Source organism: Pteropus medius, unplaced genomic scaffold (genome assembly GCF_902729225.1).
Source record: "Pteropus medius unplaced genomic scaffold, Ma_sr-lr_union100, whole genome shotgun sequence".
Classification (NCBI taxonomy): domain Eukaryota; kingdom Metazoa; phylum Chordata; class Mammalia; order Chiroptera; family Pteropodidae; genus Pteropus; species Pteropus medius.
In genome coordinates, this window is record NW_024351730.1 from 7,713,815 (window position 1) to 7,719,800 (window position 5,986).

A 5,986-nucleotide genomic window follows, 5' to 3' on the forward strand; every position below is an offset into this window, starting at 1 on the left:
TACTATTACTTCCAGGAGATCTGAACCTAATATGAGTTTTAGCTCCATGAATCAATTTTCCTAGGACCAGATCATCTCTGGATTAACCATACAACAAGTTTTTTTTTTCTTTTTACCTTTGACCCCCTTCACCCATCTTTTTAGAATCTTTGTGGAATCATTTGGCGTACTAGCATTAAACCAAATAACCTTAAAGAAATTATTTAATTTTTAGTGATTTAATCTCATTTAGGCTAGACTGGCTCAAGGAAAAGACCTTTTTAAGTGTATCTGTGAATGAATAAAAAGCAGTCTGCCAACTTTTCAATCGCAAAATTTTACAAGGAACAAAACCTTCATAATCAAATACAGCAGCATCATTGGTAAATAATCACAGATCCAGAAATAAGAAAAATATATTGTCTACAGCCATGCTACCCTGAACAAGCCTGATCCCGTCTGATCTCAGAAGCTAAGCAGGGTCGGGCCTGGTTAGTACTTGGATGGGAGACTACCTAGGAAGACCAGGTGCTGTAGGTGTAAAAAATAAAAAAATAAAATAAGGGATTGTAAGCTGACAAGGTCCTTGCAATCTGTGAAGTCAACCAAGGGTTGCCTCGCCTAAAAAGAAAGAAAGAAAAATAAAAACTATGATTAAAACAAGAAAGCACTAGAGAAAAATAAAGTATCTAAAAAACTTCTTTCTCCTCTCTAGTTTAAAGTGACTAGTGTAGTAGATGTGAAGGCAAGTAACCCCAGAAGTAATCTAGTAACTGACAAATCTCAGAAATTATTGCTCCAAATCTTAACAGTAAATTTTTACAATTGAGTTAATAAAAAGATTAGGCAATAATTATAACAACAATAACAACAACAACAACAAAACAATAATAATAATTTAGATTTATTGTAGCTCCCAGGGATATGTTCTCTGATTAGGTTATTTGGCTTTGGATGAACACTGATTTTTTTTTAATCCAGACATTTGCAAATGAGTCAAAGTGTGTATTTGGTATATCTTTAATTTACTTTAATATTTCTAATTCTGTCAAAGCTCATTAGTGCAAATTACTGTTGACTGCAGCAGCAGGAGATTGGACTAAAAATGCCTCATTAAAATATCTGTCTAGATGTGGGCTTTTCATCTCTCCTCAATGAGGCATTCAATTGGCAAAAGAAGAGATTTTCTGTTATCAAGAAAGTTTTCTCTCATTGAACATTCTTCTCTTCCAAGTACTGAACTTATTATTACTAATTTAGACATGGATTTTCTTACTAGACACAAAGAGGTTTTGAGTCCCTATTTTCTGTTGAAAAATGCCTATTGATGTTCACTGTGGCAAGGGAGTTTAGAGGACATCGTAGCGAAAATCTTCAATTTGCAGATGAGGAAACAGGCCTGAGGAGGTGAAGGAATTTGTCCAAGGTCCGGCAGCTAAGCGGGGAAGAACTGGGCACAGGATCCTGTCTCCCAATATGTAGTCTGCAATCGGTCCAGAGAAGTAAATTGTCCTTTCCAACGTATTTTTTTAATTCTTTCTTACTGTTATGCACCTGACCAGAGTTAAGTAACATCTTCTTGTTTCCTTCCCAAATCTATTTAAATTTCAACTTTCAAGTACTGATAGGACAAAGCCTATTTGATCTCTTTCTAAGTATTTCCTGAGTGTTTCAACCTGCTGCCTGGTGGGTTTAATGAGTATCACAGATGACCCATTGATGTTTTCGGCTCAGTGAAGCATTCGTTATTACACTGATTATTACAAAATTCATTTTGGCAAATGCTCCTTCCCCTTAATTTTTAAAGCCATGTGCATTCAACAGGAAATCTAGTCCATGTGTTTTTGACTCATTTGCACCAAGGTCATTAGAATGTGGTTGGTCGGAGCTAAATGGGCTCTAAGGAGTAGTGCTCTGGGCCTTTTCATAACACATTGGTGATCTTAGCTTCTGCAAGACATCACCAACCCAACTGTGTGCAGCTAGTGTTCTAACTCCAGCCATTTTAAGTTGACTACATGACATACGCTCTTGTACCTTTTCTTAATTAACTCCATATTCGCGATGTTGTTTTCCTTGGATGACTATGTGAGACTGAGACAAGATTGAGCTCATTGTCTTCCATCTAGAAAGGATATAGAAATAGTGCTATAAATAATAATACCTAACTTTTATTCAGCATTTACTATGTGCCAGGCACTGTGCTAAGCCCTTTCCATGTATTTAATTCTTACAATTACCCAGTGAGGTGGGTAGAATTATTATTTCCATTTTAAAGATTGAAAATCAGAGGCCAAAGGTCACAGCTAATAGACCTTGAAACCATAGATCAGACCCAGTCAGTCGAACTCCAGAGCCAGTGCTTTTGACCACTATGTTATCACTGTATGAGACAGTGACTCTCTGTCCAAGACAAACTGTATTTCCTTATTTTAGATTTGAGATACTACAGTAAATGAGCCTGCTAACATTACCTTCCTTAGACAGTCACCTCAGGACTTATATGTGTAAAGATTTGCAATCATTAGCTATACGGCTATTGTAAAAATGCCCATGCAGATCTCTTTGGCTAAGAAGAGAGAAGCTGAAGTTGGATCCATCTGTTCGGGTTGTATATCTTGCTGTGTAATCTAATCACAGAGGATATCTCAAGACTATACACAATTCAAGGTGAAAAATGCTGCTCTTGTCCAGGAGAATTGCCTACTCTATTTACATGGCCAAATGGCCCAGGCAAGGTCAGTGCTATGCACATAGGAAATACATGCTATGGACACATTGAATTGAATGTTGAAAACCAGAGACCTAATCAGAAGATATCAGGATAAACAAGATTGCATCTTTATGGGCAATTTGGGGTAAGGGCCAGCGTACCTCCAAGTTAGGACAAAGTTCTGTCCCTATAGCACCTGCCCATACTCATTTGCACCTTCAATTACATTGTCGAAATCTGGATGAGGGAGATAGTTATATTTGTCACACATCAGTTCAGCCACATCTCTGGCCTTTCTCTGAATATTAGTCAAATCACAACACGTTTGGGGAAGAGGGACCCAGAAAACCAAGGGACAGCCACTATCTTTGAACCGTGTAGAACAAATTGTGGGTTCCTGAAACTGTGGGAGGCTCCCCTTCCTGAGTTTGTGGCTTACTCACACAACCTTAGGCCCCAAAGACATAGTCAACCTCATAATCAGAAACCATAAAGAAATGTTCTCTTAGGTGTTCTGATCAAAAGCTTAGTCAATCTACATATCCTCTTGGATAATCTCATCAGATCATCTACTACCCATATTCTGACTCCCAAGTCTCAGGCTATAGTCCACATCTCTTTCTTGTATTTAAGAACTTCATAACCATTTGCTTGCTAGACACCTCTATTTGGAAGTCCCATAGGATCTCAAACACATTGTCTAAAATTGAACTCATCATCCCTTCTTCCCAGCTCCCATAATAGGCTCTTTCCATTGTATTTCTATCACAGTAAGAGATTCTAAGTTTTCTCTCCTTCCTCATTTCCTTGTTTACAACCAATCTATGAAGTTTTGTCAACTCTACCTCTTTAAAATGTGTTAAATCTGCACACCTGACCTAATTCCTCTTCTCCTTCCACAACTCCTCCACTGCAACCCATTCCATCAGGCTACAAATATCGCTCGCCTGTATTGCCACCACATCATTCTGCCTCCAATCCATTCTCTATACTGTACATATGTATGATGGTCTCTTCAATGGCTCTCTATTGCCCTTAGAATAAAATCCTAACTTCTTACTGATCTGTCTTTCTCTCTAGACTGTGAGTTCTTTGAGAAAAGGGACTGTAGTCTAATTCATAATAAAATGTTCATTGGATAATATTTTTGAATGAATGAAAGTGCATATACTGGTTCTATTCAATGGCAAAAACTCCAAGTCTTCATTTTCTTCCAAAGCTGATGAGAGGAAGAGCAATCAGAAATGATGATCTCTGCCTCTCTTGATCAATGCCTTTCAAATAGGAAAGAAGATTAACAGTCAGTTTGCTATGTTCCAGTTACATGTCACCCGGTGCTTGAAAGGGATAAGTTCATTGAAACCCAGGAGGTGCCCTGTGAATATAACATCTTTATTTTATAAATGATATAAATGATAAAACTGAGTAAAGAATATGCCCAAGCTTATAAGCTTAATAATAACCAAGCTTAGTAATTGACTGAACCATCATTTTAACCTTAATCTGGCTAATTCCAAAGCTGGGACTCCTCACATGCATCAACCACTTAAAATTGGGTCCAAAAATGAAAAGTCCAATAACACTGTACATGAACCACATCTGAACCAGGCATCCTGACCATTACTCTCCCTCAAATGTCCTTCACCAATATGCTCACTAAGTCCTCCATTCCACCCATCCACATCCTCCCAACCACAGTCCACAGGCCCCAGCACAGCTCAGAGGTTGCCAATCTGACTTAGAGATAAAGAATATCTTATAGAACTTCTCTGATCTAATAATAACCGCTTTGTTTTTCTGGATGCGATAGGAATTTTAATGAAATTTTTTATATGTAATTGCTTAGTTAGAAGACATATTTCTCTTTTTAATGGGTTCTGATACAGAGAAGAATTACAGAAACTAAGTAGAAATAGCCAAGGTGCAAAGAGGAAAGCGGACTTCCTGGCACTGGAGTTTGTAGCTTTCAGAATTTGGGACCCAGTTGTTCAGGCAAATGAAGCAACTTGAACATTGTAAGATTTAACACAATTTTTTGAAGACCAAAAGTATGTGAGTGAGGAAGACAATAACATGGGGTCATAAGCTCAGTGGAAACTGGTATAAGATGGGAGCTACTGTCCAACTCAATTCATTACTCACTTTAGGATTCAACCACATTCATAAGCATCTGCCATGTAAACAGCACCGAATACAGACATAAATAAGAAACAGTCCTTGCTGCTGAGCTCAGTCTAGGCAGGGATACAGGCATCAAAACAAATAAATAAGACTTTATTATGATAATTATGCTAAATACCTCATGGGACAGAAGTAAAAGCAATGAATTTGTTTCAGGAGTCCTGGGAAATTACCATTTAGGATTCTCAGAAGAGGTGACATCTAAGTGGAGTTTTGAAGGACGAATAGGAGTTCATCAGACTAAAAGTGGAGAAAAGTGCTTGTGGCAGAGGGGGAAATACGTGCAAAGGCATGGAAGCAAAACTGAACAAACTAACAAAGAAATAAACAGAAAAACAAAGCCTATGTGTCGTGAAGGGTCTGGTAAGGGCTACCTGAACACCAACTGAATGTGCATGTAAGGCGTGTGCACATCTGTGAAGAATTCGTGTCTTCTTCCTTCTTATAATGACAAAGAGATATTTAGGGTTAATTACCAGCAACGCTCTCCCTCTGACATTCCTGATATGTTTTCTAAAGGATGAGTCAAGTCTAACTATGCCGTGAATGTACGAGTACATATTGAGGAAACAGTAACGCAGGAGGGAAAGGGTCTTATAAATGTTACAGCACTGTCTACTTTGATTTGATATATGAAATAATATAAATTCACTGCTCCCATAAATTTTGAGAGAAGTCCAACTTTAGGGCCTATTTAAAAGGGCTATTTGACTTTGTGAATAAAGCAGTCTTGTTTGCTCTGGAGGCCTTTTGATAACTGAATTATTAGGTTCTTATGGAAAGGATTTAGTGGTCTAAGTCCTTGGTGGGTTGGGACATGCAGCAGAACTTCAAAGCCAGCTTGTATGATTTGCCTTGGATGTCAGTCAGTGTTGTCTCTGGCAGCCCCCCTGGAGAAAGGTGGCATCATCTGGCTGCGCATTTCATTTCTAACAAGCTAGTTCTCCTGTATTAGGCTTTCTATGAGCCATAGGATAATACGGAGATGTCAGTGGATTCTGCTAAATTTTGCCAGCTTCTCCTGAGGTTAAAAGGATGCCAAATTCAACATTGGCTGCTGCTTTTAGGAGGTAAGCTTTTTTTGTGATGACAAATTCCCTGGGTTGGGGTTCA

The 5,986-nt window shown here is 38.3% G+C and overlaps 1 non-coding gene across 1 annotated transcript; it reads left to right on the top strand.

Moving 5' to 3' along the window:
* Positions 1-400: 400 nt before the first annotated feature.
* On the top strand, positions 401-519 carry LOC120588558 (5S ribosomal RNA). Its single transcript, XR_005649260.1, has one exon. It is a non-coding gene; the product is annotated as a 5S ribosomal RNA (ribosomal RNA).
* The last annotated feature ends 5,467 nt before the right edge of the window (positions 520-5,986 follow it).